Here is a 16,561-nt window from a genome sequence, read left to right as displayed (position 1 = left end):
TGTTAGTGATGTTCACTCCAAGGAACTTGAAGCTCTCAACCCTCTCGACCTCAGCACCGTTGATGTAGACAGGAGCATGTACACTGCCCCCTTCCTGAAGTCGATGACCAGCTCTTTTGTTTTACCGACATTGAGGGAAAGGTTTGACCTGGAAGTGGTCACAAATGCGATTTATTTGGAGTTAAGTTTAGTGCTATATGATTCAATATTCACGAAGTAGTATTAAGATTATTCCAAATGTTTTGAAATCACACTTCATTGCGGTACAGATTTCAGCGTAGCTATAGAGTTAGGTCAAAATGTTTGTCATAAATAATTGATACAATTGCAATTCTTTGAATATTTGAGTGGTAAAGAGACAAGGGAGAAAAAATTGAGAGTGTGTAATCTTTTGTGACCTGAGGACTGAAATGAATATCGGCCTTTAAAGTCAGTAACTCTTCCTCATCGAACAAGTTATTGGTTGTTTCTTGATGACATACATTGTGAGCAACCTAATACCAGTATATCTCCCAATCCTATTTCGTTTGGCATTTGAGTAAATTACACATGAAATAAATTTCTGTTATAGAAATTCAGTGAAGGCCAGATAATCAAAACAACAAGATATTGAAGCTTGACCTAGAAACAGTGCACTAAGGCACACAAATTTATCTTTTGAGATGAGATTTCCTTATGAAGACAGATTGAGTGGATGGGCCCATACTTAAGGAGAATGAGAGGTGATTTCTGAAATAATAAGATTCCATCAGAGCTTGTCAGGGTGGATGCTGAGGAACTGTTTACTTTCATTGGAGAGTCTGAAACTAGGTAGCATGGTCACCAGATCGGGAGTAGGTCACTTAGGATTCAGACAAGTTGAAATTAGAAAAGAATGGAAAAACTCAGCAGGTCAGGCTGCATCTGGGAAGAGAGGTGGAAATAATGTTTAAGGTTGAAGCTCAGTTTTTCTTCCCACAGATATAGCCTCGCCTGCTGAATATTTCCAGCATTTTCTGTTTTTATTTTAGATTATCAGCATCTGCAGTTTTTGATTTTCACAAGTTGAAATTACTTCATTCAGGAGGTCGTCTGCCCAGGACGGCTGTGGATGCTCGGTTTTTGTGCGCATTGTCTGGTAAAGCTGATAGATTTTCAGATATTCATGGAACCAAGGCAAGTGGGAGACTCATGGGAAAGTGGGATTGATCAGTTATGATTTTATTGATTAATGGTAGAATGTTTAATTCAATTCTGCTGCTTCTTTTATTACATTTTTACATAGAGTAGTTCTTAAAACTTGAAAAGCCAGCAACTCCGTCCCATTCATTTCACTGATAATAAATAACGACCCTTGGAAAATCAAGGATTTTTAATTTATTATGGTTGCATATAATTTTATTATATCAGGTTTGTGCTGACTCCCAGGGGAGCAATCTTATTGGTCTTATTCCCCCTCTCCTCATTTCCCTGTACCTCTGCAACTTTTTCTGCTCACAAATGCTCAATAAATTATGTTACACCTAACCATCTTCATGTATATTTAAATATTTTCATTTACACTAAAGTCTGGGAACATTCATGCTATGTAAGTAATTTGACTGTATGAAATGTAACGAGTGCTGGGAACACCAAGGCAAGCTGGTGGATTTGCTCTGAGCAGAATGAGATGAATGTTCAGTCATCTCTGATGCTCCATAACATTTGAATCAGTTGAATTAACTGTAATTGAAAAACTCAGAGTGGATCATGTTCAATTACAAAACAACCCGCAGACTCCTGTCATTTAAATGCAAGAATTTCAGGAAAATGTTCCCTTTCCTGCATGTTCGTATAAAAGTCTTCTTGGATTTCTGATCTGAAATTAAAACATGGTGGAGGATGCCCTTTGCACTATCAAGTCCACAACTTCTGCACAACGTGCAGAAACATGATCATAGACAGTCTCTCTACTGAAGGAGAGGCAGTGACTGTCCTGAAGATGACTTTTGTATGGATTGCACAATAGCATTCAAGAAAATGCCAGAATATTTGCCCATCTCTATTACAATACATCCTCAGCAAATGTAGAATTCAGCGTTCCATTGAGTTCAAATAAGGCAACTTCTCAATACTCAAAAGGGGACTACAATACTCAATGGAATTTTTTCTAAGTAGTTAGTGCATGCCCACAGTACTTCAGATGTTCACTACAAGTCCTCTGGATGTCAACAGAGGTCTCTGGGTGGCCACAGTGGACCATGAGCACAAGTGAAACACGTTCCGTCTTCTTTCATCCAATGAAAGCAAATACCAGTGTTCCTTAAAAGCTAACAGCCCAAGACCCCGGTGATCTTTGCAATTCCCCTCCAATCCATTATAGCCCTGATGAAATCATTGCTTAAAAGTGTATTATTAAAATCTGATCCAATTAAAGATAGAATATATACTTCTTTGCTCTACAAACCATTGTATTGCCATTCACCCAAGATGCCCCACTTGCACAAAGAGGACTTTAAATGTTGCAATCAAACTAAAGTGTGCATGTATATAGTAGGCAGACTGTCTGCTTGACAAGAAACACAAACTTCACAGAGCATACCAGTGATCCTACATCCATTTCTAAAAAGGATGCTTTTTCCAACATTTGCAGAAGCGTCCAAACAAAGCTCCACAAGATGCAATACAGAGCTATGCTGATCAGAAAGACTCTATAAATTTCTATGCTGCTCTAAAATCTGTTTATGGTCTGCAATAATCACAGAGGAATCTCCTTACTCTTGACTGCTGGTAAAATCCTCGCCAGAGTCCTGTTGAATAGACTGATCATTCACCCGAGGGAGGCCAACTTCCCAAAAGCTAATCTGGTTTCCATGAAGGGCATTGAACAGTAGACATGATCTTCTCAGCAAGACAACTCCAAGAGAAGTGCCAAGATCAAAACTGTAGCTTGTTCACCATGATTTTTCAATCTCACTGAAGCTTTCAACACTGTTTGGTGTGAGAGCCTATGGAAGATCATGATCGCCCTGAAATGTTCATCACAATTGTTTGACAACTCCATGATGGCCAGAATAATAGTTGACAGAGTCTTCCTACCCATTCCCGGTTACGAATGGTATGAAACGAGGATGTGTGCTTGCCCCACTCTGTTTAGTATGATGTTTCTGCAATGCTGTCTGATGCCTACCCTGATAAAGAAGGCAGAATCAACATTAGACATAGGACTGATGGGGCTCTTTTTAATGTAAAGAGACTCTAGGCCAAAATCAAAGTTTGAGAAACCACCTTCTTTACTGATGACTCTGCATTCAGTGCAAGCTCAGAAGCATCATGACTGGTTGCTTCACGACCTGGTATGGGAACTCCAGTGCACAGGAACACAAGAGCCTACAGAGAGTGGTGGACTCAGCCAGTTCCATCATGGGTACAGGTCTCCCCACCATCGAGGACATCCACAAGAGGCAATGTCTCAGGAAGGTGACATCCATCGTTAAGGGCCCCCAGCATCTGGGCTATGCCCTCTTCTCAGTGCTGCCATCAGGCAGGAAGTACAAGAGCCTGAAAACCCACACCTCAAGGTTCAACAACAGCTTCTTCCCCACTGCCATCAAGTGAGACCTGGAAACCCCTAATTCTACCTCAGACTATATTTCCCTCAACTTGCACAAATGTCATTATGTTTAGTTTTGTTTATTTTGTCATGCAAGTTATGTATAATTTTATGGTAATTTAAGTTTATGTAATTTATATCTGTCATGTTTTTAATGTACTGTTCTGCTGCTGCAAAAAGCTAATTTTTCATGGCATTTATACTCTAAGTATGTATGCCCATGACATTAAACTTGAACTTGAAGTGATATGCAGGAAAGCTTGGGCAAATTGGCCAGTGCCTTTGACTTCACAATTAATACAAAGAAAACAGAAATTATGCACTAACCTGCACCAAACACCCCATACACATAACTGAACATCCTTATGAATGGTCAGAGTGTGGTCCCAACATCCCACTGTATTGGGAGTACCAATCATTCTCACACCAAGGGCAATGTGGACTGCTTTGTCCCGGCAAACACAAGTTAAATCTTGAAATGCCTGGTTGAATTTCTGGAGTGATGTGAAATGACCCAATAATTATCATCATTGTATCTTGTTTTGTGGTACATACATTTCAATTCTGTAGCACTGAAATAAGTTGCACTATAGGACCCGATTTCAAGGCATGAATTGTTTTGTGCAATAATGCTTTCAAATACAAGCCTGTTCTCTTTGGGGGACCTTGCAATTAACACTGACCTTTGGCTTCTCTAACGTGAGCACCGACAAGATTGTGGTGCATCAATCTCAAACAAACAAAGTTAACAAACTGTAAATTACAATATTTTGACAACTTCTTTTATATTAATAAGGCAAACATTAGGTTTCACCATCCATTTATGGTGTAATGTTCCTTTCTTAACTACACGGATCCCCATTTCTCTCACCATATTCACTTGTAATCAGTTCATTTAGCTTCAGCACTGTGCCCACAATCATTGACTGAAGCTTCTGGACAAATTCTGCCTGTGCTGAGGAGTGACAGTATATTAACGCCTGATTAATGAATCACTGGCAAGGCAAGAAATTCCCCGGTCAATACTCAATTATTAACTTTACAGCTTTACTAGTGAAGGTGAAAAGCATTGCAAGGAGAGTCTGATTTGAGATTCTCAATGAGCTGGATTGTCCCTGCGGCCATACTAAACTGCAAGCCACAGGTCCATTTGATCGGGAGACATTGCTACCACAGCCATCCTGTGATGATGGCTAGTCTGTAAGTGGCAACCAGGCCTCAGGAGGCGGAACCTGAGGCCCTGTCCTTGACTGCCCAGAATGGCCTTTTGGCAGCTCACAACATCAAAGATATTTTCAACTATTTCTAAAAGTCACCAACAATCAGACTATTACAAACATTAAAAACTATTTAAGAATTAAAAATAACACATTGATTTAAAAACACTTATCTGATGTAAAGTTATTAAAATATTAATATTAAGCAAAATAAAGAAGATACAAAACATTTCATTTCCATTAAGTTGGTGACTCCATTCCGACGCTTGATGCACTGGCAGAAACTTAAAGGGCCAGGTACAAAGTGTACCTCAGCTCATTACTTCTGATTTCCACTCCTGGACTCGGTGCTAAGTTCAGAAACAAGAGTGGGAAGCTTTGATTTCCAGTATGTGCATAGATGCCAAATTTGAAGACTCATTAAACAATGGTGGTGGTTCCCTACAAAACTACAGCCTACAACAAAACACGATCAGGCTCTTTGTTCCTCCGTTAAGAATTTCTTTTAACAAGGTTGTTTCTTCTTATATGGGCAACTCTTCCTAAAATTCTTTACAGATTTTTCTTTTAATATTACTATTATGCTTGAGATGCTCTGCAAAATCTCAAAGTTCAAATATATTTTTCATAATTTAAACTGATCACATTTGGTGAAGTGAATAAGAGTACCTTGAGGCTGTTAATGAATATTGAGGTACAAAAAATGACTGGTACTTTCTTCTGATCAAAGTTCTATATTGCTGCCAATTAAGTGTTGCAATTTATGCAGATTTTCTGTTGAGTCTTGGTAGAGTCAGGTAATCTATGTTAATAAAATTCCAGTAAATGCACATTGCCCTGGGGTGTTCAGGCATTTAAAGCTCCTTTAAGTTCTATTGTAGTCTAATGCTTTCAAGCATTTTGTTTTGTTATTGAAGCGAAGGGTTTGTTAAACACCTGGGCTTTAAAATCACAAGGGTCTGTGCTTCTGTGTTGTGTTTAGTAATTATTCCATGACTAAACCAGTAATTAGGCAATGATCAAAGGCAATTTGTTCCATTATAATTTGTGTGTATGACAATAAGGATGCTGGCTATATCCCAATTAATTGATTCATTAATTGAAAACACACATTGTTTGGTCGTGGAGAACTTGCCATCAATTTGTCCAGTTTTCAGCACTCCCACACAGCTGATCACTGGGGATTTACTGATTGTGCTCCAAAGGTGAACTGCTTGTGAGTCCAGTAGGGCAGGGTAAACTTCCATAGATTTTTCAACAGCTACACTGGGAAATTTGCCCATTGAGCCTGCACCAACTTGGACCAGCCACAGCTGGGGAGTTCATTTATTAAAATGGAGGACAATGGGGCATGGATGAAAGGTTAGTACAAATTCTTTTTATGTAGTTATTAAAGCTTTCAAGTACATTCTGATTTTCCTCATTTAGAAGAGACTTTTAGAAGTATTTAATGTTTCATAGTTTTTCGATTAGAGATGTTCACAAATGTTTAATTTCTTTGGCAGTCCTATCGGTTATAAAACAGGGAGTAGTTTAACTGTTTCTTAAAGCAATTTTCTGATCAGCTGGAACCAGGTCACTTGCAGAAATCCACCCTTGGGAACCAGCTTTGAGTGAGTGTGAGTTTAGCAAGAACTTGGGTGGTTTGCTGCTTTGTGGAAGGTCTGGACTTTGACAAACTGTGGAAATTCTAATGTTCAATTTACTGTGTACACAAGAGCAGACACTATATCAGTTTTAAGGCTATTACTGTTCATTATTTTTGTGCAGAAGAGTTTCTTTAACTTCATGAAGTGATGCATTTCAGACTGAGTTCTTTTGCAAACACATCATAGTTAAGAATGCAGGTTAAAATGCAACTTTGAACTATTGGACGATAGTAGTGTATATTTTGTTGGCAAACTTCATATTGGTATGCCACCAGGGCTTATTTAAATATTTAAACAATACACCCCATCTTGTTTCTCCTGCTCTATTTTTAATCAAATGAAAGCTGTTTTCCTTTTACACACCTAATAAGTTCCAGCAGTACTCAAAAGTTTACAAACTCTGCTCTAGTTCTAGCTACTTTGACTGCTTTCAGTTTAGGAGATTTTAATGTGCGATTACTTTAACTGCTGTGTTATGAAGTTTAATGCCCTTCTAGTCAAAAGAATGTCTCTGGGATAGTGTATAGTAAATAGCTTAGTTGCTTACTCATGCTCTACAAATAAGAGTCATGAGTAAACAACTATCTCACTTCCTCTCTTTTGGGATAGAACAAAGAGTTCCCCTGATCCTCTCCTTCCACCCATTCAGCCTTTGCATTTAACAGATTTTCTCAGCAATTTTCACATCTTTTCCTCTCCTCCTGTTTCAATATTTTTTTGCAGGGATCATTCCCTTCACCACTTTCTGGTTAACTCTTCTGTTCCCACCAACCACTTCCCTTAGCATACTTTCCTTTGCATCCACAGGTGATGCAACATTTCTCCTTTGCTTCTTTTCCCTTCCCACATCCATGGACTTGTGGTCTTTCCAGGTGAAGTAGTGATTTGCTTGCACTTCTTCCAATCTAATGTACTGCATTCAGTGTTCACAATGTGGTCTCCTCTACATTAGAGAAACCAAATGGAGACTGGATGACTGCTTTGCAGAACCCCTGCATTCAGCCTGCAGGGGCAACCCTGAGCTTCCTGCTATCTGCCACTTTAATTCCTGATCCCACTCCCATTCTGACCTATTGGTCTGTGGCCTCCTGCACAGTTATTAGGCCCAACACAAGCTTGAGGAACAACACCTCTTCCATCAGGCAGAAGATACAGGAGCCTGAGAGCATGTACAGCCAGGCTTAAGGACAGCTTCTATCCCACTGTGGTAAGACTATTGAACAGTTCCCTTATACAATGAAATGGACTCTGACCTCACGATCTACCTTGTTACCTTGCACATTGCATTTGCACTTTTGCTGTAGCTGTGACACTTTACTCTCTACTGTTATTGTTTTTAACCTGTACTACCTCAATGCACTCTGTACTAACTCAATGTTACTGCACTGTGTAATTGACCTGTATGATTGGTATGCAAGACAAGTCTTTCACTGTACCTCAGTACAAGTGACAATAATATACCAATACCTCATCTGTCTGGGCATGTTGCAGCCTTCTGGACTCAATATTGAATTCTACAACTTCAAGTAACTTGATTTCTCTGTCTCAGTTGTTTGTTTTGATATTGGCTTAGATTGTTTTGTTCTAATTCTTTCCAGAAGTGGAAAACTTGCCTAGCCTGACCTGCTGGGCATGTCTTCCTGTTCCGCCTTTTGCGATTCCTACAACCTTTTGTCTACATTCTTGCTCACTAACTGCTTTCATTCACTCATTGGCCAGACAACCTTGTTTACAGCTTATACCCATGGTCACGCTGGTTTTACCCTATCAGAGCCATCTACCATCCCTGCAACATACCAAGCTTCTTCTCTCACCCTTCCTTCACAGTTTTGAGGAAGGATCTTCGATCTGAAACATTGACTGTTTCTCTTCCCAACTGTTGAGTATTTCCAGCACTTCGTTAGCTTGGATTTCTAACATCTAGAGGTCTTTAATTATTTTACTACAAATAAGAGGTGATTTATTCCCTGTTGGAACACTGTTTGTTTTACTTGCATCTATTTCTTAGTTCTAAGATAAGGTATCTTTATTAGTCACATGTACATTACATTGAAATACATCTTTTCGCATGGTATGTGCTGGGGGCAGCCCACAAGTGTTGCCACTCTTCTGGTGCCAACATAGCATGCCCACAACTTCCTAACCCTTATGCCTTTGGAATGTGGGAGGAAACCAGAACACCTGCAGGAAACCAATGCAGACATGGGGAGAACGTACAAATTCCTTACAGACGGTGGCCAGAATTGAACCCGGGTCGTTGGTGCTGTAATAGCATTATGCTAACTGCTTATTCATAGGCTTCAAAACAGAGCCTAGACACTGACTGACACAGTTTGGCCTCTTGAAGCAGCATTCTACCAGATAGCACAAAGCAATAAGAGGGATGGGAAGCTGGAGAGCTGAGCTACACAGCTTCCAGCCAAGGAAGGTGACTAGCTGGAGGATAACATAATTTGTTCATTATTTTCAGCCTATTTGAAGACGCATCATTTTTTTTAAAAAAAAGTGAGATCCCAATTGCTGTTATGCACAGTGACCTAACAAGAATTAAAACAACTTGATTAATTGTATCAAGTTTCATTTCCACGTATGTTCTTAATCTCCCTTCAGGAAAAACTGGCACAAAACAAACATTTACAAAAGGAACAAACATTTGATCCAGATTAAAAGATGCTTTTATTATTTTTTTGGATTGTGCTATTGAACAAGAAGGTGTAACAATGATTAAATGGCAGGAAGTTTCCTGAGACCCTGTCATTGTGAAAACTTGAGTACATCAAGGCATTGAGTCAAACGTGGGCAAAGAAACCACCTCCTGATTACTACCAATCATCCTCCCTCAGCTGGTGAATTAGTGCTTCTCCATTTTGGGGGGAAAAAAACACTGATAGCAGGAAGGGCACAGAATGTACCTGGAGGGTCTTCAATGTTTATTACGAAGTGTAGCTTGGTAGTGTGATTACTGACTGAGCTGGCCAAGTTCTAAAAGGTGTAGCTGTCTGAGGTCTCTGGTAAGAAGTGAGTGACACAACATGAGGTATAAACCTACATGTCCTTCTCACCAATTCACCTGCTGCAGATGGAAATATCTGTGACAGATTTGATAGAAGTGACCATGTGTATCTCATCAACAGCAGCAGAACTAGAATCTGTAACCACCTGGCTTGGCGAATCTGTAACCTCCTGGCTTGGCAAATCTGTTGCTTTATCATTACCATCAAAGCTAGCTCAATGAAGAGCACAGAAGGATGTACTGAGAACAGCATCAGAGGTAACTGAAAGTTAAATGACAACATGCCAAGCACTAGAAAGCAAAATCAGCATGCTGTAAATAGAACTGATCGATCCTGCAAGCAATGAATCAGAATGGTGGGAAGTCCTTAAACAGCTTATTGGGGGGGGGGGGGGGGGGCGGTGGGGCTGGTGGCAGGCAGGCGGCAGGAGGGAAGGCTCCAAGAACATCCTCGTGCTTGGTGATGGTGGGTACAGCTTATGACATGGATAAGGCATTCACAACCACCTTCCTCAAGAAGATCTATCCTGTCTTCCCCATGAGATCCCAAAGCACCTCAGCTGGTGTTTGGTCAGTGTGGTTCAGTCCTCATTATAATAAGAAATAATTTTTATGACAGGCTATAGGACCAGACAACATCCAGCTGCAATACTGATGACATGCTGTGGAACTAGCCAAGCCCCTAGCCATGCTGTTGAGTAAAGTCACAACATTGACAATGTGGAAAATAGATCAAGTATATCCTGTTCATAAAAACAAGGAAATAAAAGAAAAACTATTAGTTGAATTAACACTCCATCAATCTATGGCAAAGTGTTGGAATGGTATCAAATGAACTTAATGATGTTCAGTCTGTGTTTTACCTGCACAATTTACCTTAATATCATGGCGTAATTTGACAGTGTTTGACTGGGTTACCAAGGAACCTTGGTAACACGAATCAATGGAGCAACAAACAATCTGCTAGAGGAACTCGGCAGGTCGAGCAGCAACTGGTGGTTGGGGGGTGGTGGGAGGGAAGAGGTGGTAGGAATCCATTCCTTCTTCCCTGCACACGCTGTTTTATGCACTGAGTTCCTCCAGCAGATCACTTGTTGCTCCAGATTCCAGTGTCTTCTGTCTTGTATCAATGGAGTTGTCTCACTCAAAAGATGGTTGTGGTGGTTGGAGGGCAATAACAGCCCCAGGGTAATGCTGCAGAGTTCCTTTTAGCCCATATACAGCTGCTTTATCAGTGCTCATCCTTGTAACATTACATTGGAAGTGGGGATGTTCTCTGCGCAATGTTCAATTCTGTTTGAAACTCTGAATTAAGTAGTCCTCAGCTGCATGCAGTAAGACCTAAACAACATTCAGGAATAGACTGATAAATGGCCAGTAATGTTTTATGCTAAATAAGTGCCAAGCAATGACCAAGAGATCAATAAGAGGCACTCCAAACAACACTTACCCATGACCTACAGTAGAATTACCATCCTGAGTCTCCCATGCTCAACACCCAGTATGTGTCCTCTGACAAATCCAATTAGATCAGCCATAAACTGCTGGTACAAGAGCCAATCAGAGGCTGGGTATCCTGTGGCAAATTACTTGCCTCCTGATGCCCCAAAGCCTTTTCACCATCTACAAGGCACAAGTTAAGTGTAATGAAATCCTTTCTACTTGCCTAGATGGAGTGTAGCTCTAACAACATGCAGGTACCTCAATGACATCTTGGACAAAGCAGGTCACTTGAATGTGGTCAAGTTCTTGTCCAAATATTCTTTCTCTCCATCTAGTTCTTACTGTGATTACATTGTGCATCATCTGCTAAATACACTGCAGTTGCTCATGTCAGCTACTCCAACAGCACCTCTCAAACCCACAACTCTGCCACCAAGGACAAGGACTCTGGGTGAATGGGTATGGTACCACCTCCAAGATGCACACTATTCTGATCTGAAAATATATTGCTGGTGGTTCTAAATTGCTCCACAACAGCTCTGTGGGATGGAGTACCTTCAGACTACTGCAGTGGTTCAAGAAGGTGGCTCACCATCACCTTGAGGGCAATTTGTGGCGACAAAGGCTAACTTTCCAGTGATGCACTTGTCCTGTAAATAAAAACCAATGCAGAGAAATTGGGCAATTCCCTCTTTGTTTGATGTTTCAAATCCACCAGCCTGACTGTGTGCAGATCCAATGTCAATCCTGGCAGCTGCCATTGCTGGACTCCATCTGGATTTTAGGACAGAAGACCTGAGTATTTTCAACTGGAATTCTTGTCCAGCAGAACAAGAAACTATAATGTTTTGTTTTCACTTTAGTGTAAAGATTTTGCTGAATTGAAAGTATTTTAATATGCGGCTCCTGTATGTGCGGAGGGGTGGAGAGCATGGGTGTCAGTTCCAGGCAGCAGTCTGGGTTCAGCACCAGTGTAAAATCATATTCTTTTCAGTATGCAGTACCTGCAGGTTTAATGTTCAAGTTGCTGTGTTTGTTGAACAGTGCAAAGCATGTATTTGCTCATTATTGATTTAACTTAGTGTTATAAATAAACAAATAGTCTTTGTAATCTGTCACCCGCCGTAGAATTTCCTTAATTTTGCAGATCTGCACAATCTCATGTATCAGATTCTATCTGACATAATGAAATATCGAAACAAGTTTTTAATTGTTTTTCAAAAGAAAATAGGTGTCAGCTTTTCTTTGAGAACATTTTAAAATATTCATTTGGACAGCAGATTTAATGTTAGAATATTGAGGGATCTCTTTAGGTGTTCAGCATTGTCGTACAGCAGTAGCAATGATAGTCCAAGTTTGGCTGGTTTGCATTCACACTGCTATGACTGTTAAAATGAGGGAGCATGCATGCAATATGCTACAGTGCACTTGAGTTCATTCTAACATTTCCATTTCCTGCTGTAAATAATACTGACAGTATCTGGACAGCTTTTTAATCGTGATCCAAGAGCAAATGAGGTTCTTTCGTGCTATGATCAGCTTATTCCATATGTGCTGAGACAGCAGGTATTAAAATAACCTAAAGGAACCAGGATTCAAGTGGGTAGAAACATATTTCACATGAGCATGCTAATGCATTGCAATTTTTATCATCATCCATTATACCTTTCTTTATTTACACTATTGTCTTTTTATCTATGTTATAGTAATGTTAATGTTCCTCTAATTCAAATGCATTACCATTGCAGAAGAAATCAATTTGTAGATTCCTGTAATAGGAGTTAAGCACACTTTAGTTGGACCTTTTCTGAAGTGGGGAAGTAAAATAAGCAAATGATGTAATAACCAAAATGTCACTTTAACTTTTCTGTATTCTGCCCAAACTTCTGGGAACACTTGCTGGAGATAATGGCTCCATTTTCTGATTGAAAAATGTTTTTCTTTGGTGTGTGAACAGAGGAAGTGATCCAACCAGCCCTATAAATGTGCCTTTCAGGTAGCTATTGGAATAGAAAATGTGGATAATTACACTTTACTGCTGCATATTCTCCAATTTTATTTCTATGTTATAAAAGAGGACAGTTTTCATGACTGGATTAAAAGAACCCTGCTTATCATGAATTCTTAAACTTCTTGAACAGGAAGACCACTTGATGCTCCAGCTGCTATTGTGTAATGACCCATAATCAAAAATAATTGACCACAGTCCTCTCCTTAACATCATCATGTTTGGTGTCATGAGTGCAGTGGTGGTAGGTAAATTCACCTGAGAATTCCCTCTTATCGAAACCCTGACTTCCGGTTCCCACTGAGGTTGGAAAAAACATAATAGTAAAAAAGAACATTCATGAGTTATTCATGAATTATGGATGCATGTCATTAAATATTTATTTATTTTAAATGAAGTGCAGATCTTTATTCAGGGTCCTTCATAAAGCTTAGCCAATATCATGCACTATTTATTATCGTATGTTTTCACTGATTCAAAAAAAGTCCCTTTATTTGACAGTTAGGAAAAGTAAATATAATTTTGAAATCTAAACATTTTTCATCTTTCAACTCTGGACACTGTTCAGATTAAGAAAATATGAACTTTTAACTGACGTTAGAAGCAAGTATCTAAATTATTTAATATATTAATTCCAAATGAAAAAGCAAACAAACTTCCTGATGGACAATTGAGTTCTGTTGGAAGTCACAAACAAAGGTCTATACGTAAAGAGTATTTTTCAGCTGAATGATCTTTCATCAGAAATGCAGCTTTCTTCAGATGCTGTCTGATCCTCAGATTATTTCAAAATTGCAAATGCTTTCTCCTGACAAAATATCCAGTGTTTCAAATGTGCATTCCTACATCTTTGTCCAATTAATTCTGCTTTATAAAAGAATTGGCCTTATTTGTCTGCTCGAAATGTGAGATTTACAATAATTCAACATGATCTACTCATTGTTAAAGCTAATTATATAATTCATGTGAGGCACATATTCAATTGTGAATGGTGGTGGATAATTGAACAACTAATCAGATGGAAAGGCTCCATGAACATCTCATCCTTTGTAATGCTTGAGTTCAGCACCTAGGCAAGAAAAGCATGTCTGAAGAATGGCAACAATGCTGAGTGGGTGATTTGTCTTGGTTTGCTTCTGAGGCCCCAGTCATTACAGAATCTTGTCTTCAGCCAGTCAAATTTACTCTACCTTAGAAATGCCCTAAATTACCTGGTAAAGCAAAGTCTACAGGCCTTGACAATAGCCTGATTAAAGTGAACCAGAACTAGCAGGCCATATTTTTCTAATTCAACTGCAAAACTGGCATATGCCTGAGAAAATGGAAAATAACACAGGTCTATCTCATCCACACAAAAAAAACATGAGATAAATCTAATCTGGATAATTATCACTATATCATCTGACTCACTGTCAATATCAAAGTAATGGAAGGTGTCATGGCAAATTCTATCATATGGTACATTCTCACCAGTACCTGATTACATTTACAAGTCGGCACCACTCGGTTCAGGCCATTTTATGGTATTGGTCCGAACATGAAAAAAAAATTGAATTCCAGAGGTGATGGCTACACTCAGCGATAAAGCAGTCCATGATTGAGAGGGGCCTGGTAAAACTCAAGGCAATGGGGATTGAGTCAGGGATAAGATTTCTGCTGGCTGGTCATGACACAAAGAAAGACCTAGGTTGTGGTTATTGGTTTCAGAACGTTAGTGCCCTTTGGCCTAACTACCTTCAGTTTTGTCAAATACCTTCATAGATTCATAGTCATACAGCTCAGAAATGAGCCCTTCAGCCCACCATATCCATGCTGTCCTTTATGCCTGTCAACACTAATCTCATTTACCTGCATTAGGACTATATTCTTCCCTGTCTTGTCTATTTAAGTATCTGTTTAAATGCCTCTTAAATGCAGTAATAATATCTGATTTCACCACCTTTTCTGACAGTGCATTTCCAGATATCAACCACCCTGTATTTAAAAACTAAACCTTGCACCTCAGAAACCAGCAGTCTAACACGCTTCCATTTAAACAAAAAGTTTGGTCTGTCCTTAATGCATGTTGTATTAGCCCTGGTATAAAACTGCCTGATGAATTTGAAGATATTCCAATTCAAGCCAAATGTGTCTATTTTGTATATTGGAAATTTGTTCTCTGTAATTTGACTTTAGAATTTTATACTTTTCAAAGCTTCTGACAGAATCTGGTAACAAAATTGTGAAATCCCACTTGTTCATTAAAAAAAAATTTACACTGCAAAACAAAAAGTGAAGGAAATATTTCCGGTTAGTAGAAGCTTCAACACACAAAAAAAAATCTTAAATTGCTGCAACATTTTGGCTTTTTTTTGTTCCAGCTTTACTTGAATCCCTCTGAGTTATCAGCACCCATCACAAACTTAGTACCAACGTTTTTTATATATTTGTATTGATTGAGTCTGGTGTGTTACAACTTAAATTGCAAGACTTTTAAAATTTGATTTTTTTTCTTGGCTTTGTGATGGTGTTGCATAACCCTCAAAAACAGTAGGTTTATGAGATGCGCATTATGTAACTGCACCTAAATAAAATATGAAACCATTTCATAAAATTTCCAAAACAAAAAATGCAGATGATAATTAAATCTACGATTGTATCTTTTGGGATTAAAGAACAGTGGTTTTGAAGCCTGACTAGTTCAGGTCTGTTTCTTTGGCAGAAGTTTGGATTTGATGTGAATTGTTTTTGTTAGTTACTCCTCAATGTGGTCCCTCCGTACAGTCAGAAAGATGATGGAAATTGATTTTAATTTTTGCAGCTCAGTCTTAGCAATCCAAAGTTGGTGATGAAGCTCTTCCTCACTGCTGGTAGATGGACTGCATTCTTTTCATGTACGTGGACCCACAGGGCCAATACATGATGGTTGTTGAAAAGGAGTTTGAAATTCTGAAGTCATCTGTGGATCCAAGGAAGAAAACAAATATTTATATCCCAGCATTGATCCATATGGGATTTTTAAACATGCATGCTTTGTGCACGCTATACAAATAATCATGTTTACTGTGCAGATTACAAACAAAGTGGGAATTGTGCAGCTCATCCTGATGAGGCCTTTACTGTTTGTTGATCAGTAAAAAATATTCAAGGTAAAATGGTTACCCGTGTAATTCATTTTATTGTCTGTTGAAGCTTTAATACGTGTTTTAGTTATGTCAGTCCAGTTTCTGTGGCTTTCATGTGCCCTAGTGTGGTCTGACCAGCAGATGCCTAGGATTGAGTTTTGTCTGGCATCTAAAGGCAGAGAGTTGAGAGTCAGAAAATTGGACACTAATGAAATTTTAAAAAAGGACCATTCTGGAAATAGCAGATCATGTGGGGAAAGAACAAAGTTAATGTTCCAGGCTGATGACCTTTCATCATTTTGTTGTAAAATAGAGCCTTTTCCTCTCAGAACATTATTGGAAACAAATTGACAAACATTAGGTGATGCAAAATATATATTGGGATGCCTCTGAAACCATTAAAACTAAACAGTAGCAATGGCCTGATATTCAACCAAAAAGACAGTTTTGGCACAATTTGCTCCCTTCTAAAGTGCAAATATTTAAAGTTTCACAGCTATGTAGATATTTTTGGATATACATTAAATGGCATGATTTATTTTAAGGTGTCAGGTTG

At 39.0% G+C, this 16,561-nt stretch overlaps 1 protein-coding gene across 1 annotated transcript in view; it reads left to right on the top strand.

The window, feature by feature from the left end:
- Positions 1-6,085: 6,085 nt before the first annotated feature.
- The window catches only part of tenm4 (teneurin transmembrane protein 4), a 1,444,950-nt gene continuing 1,434,474 nt past the window's right edge, over positions 6,086-16,561 (top strand). Inside the window, 1 exon segment of the mRNA XM_052026216.1 lies at positions 6,086-6,150. The gene's annotated coding sequence lies outside the window, so the exon portion shown is untranslated.

This window comes from Pristis pectinata, chromosome 11 (genome assembly GCF_009764475.1).
Source record: "Pristis pectinata isolate sPriPec2 chromosome 11, sPriPec2.1.pri, whole genome shotgun sequence".
Lineage (NCBI taxonomy): Eukaryota > Metazoa > Chordata > Chondrichthyes > Rhinopristiformes > Pristidae > Pristis > Pristis pectinata.
This window is presented reverse-complemented; position numbering and strand designations above follow the sequence as displayed.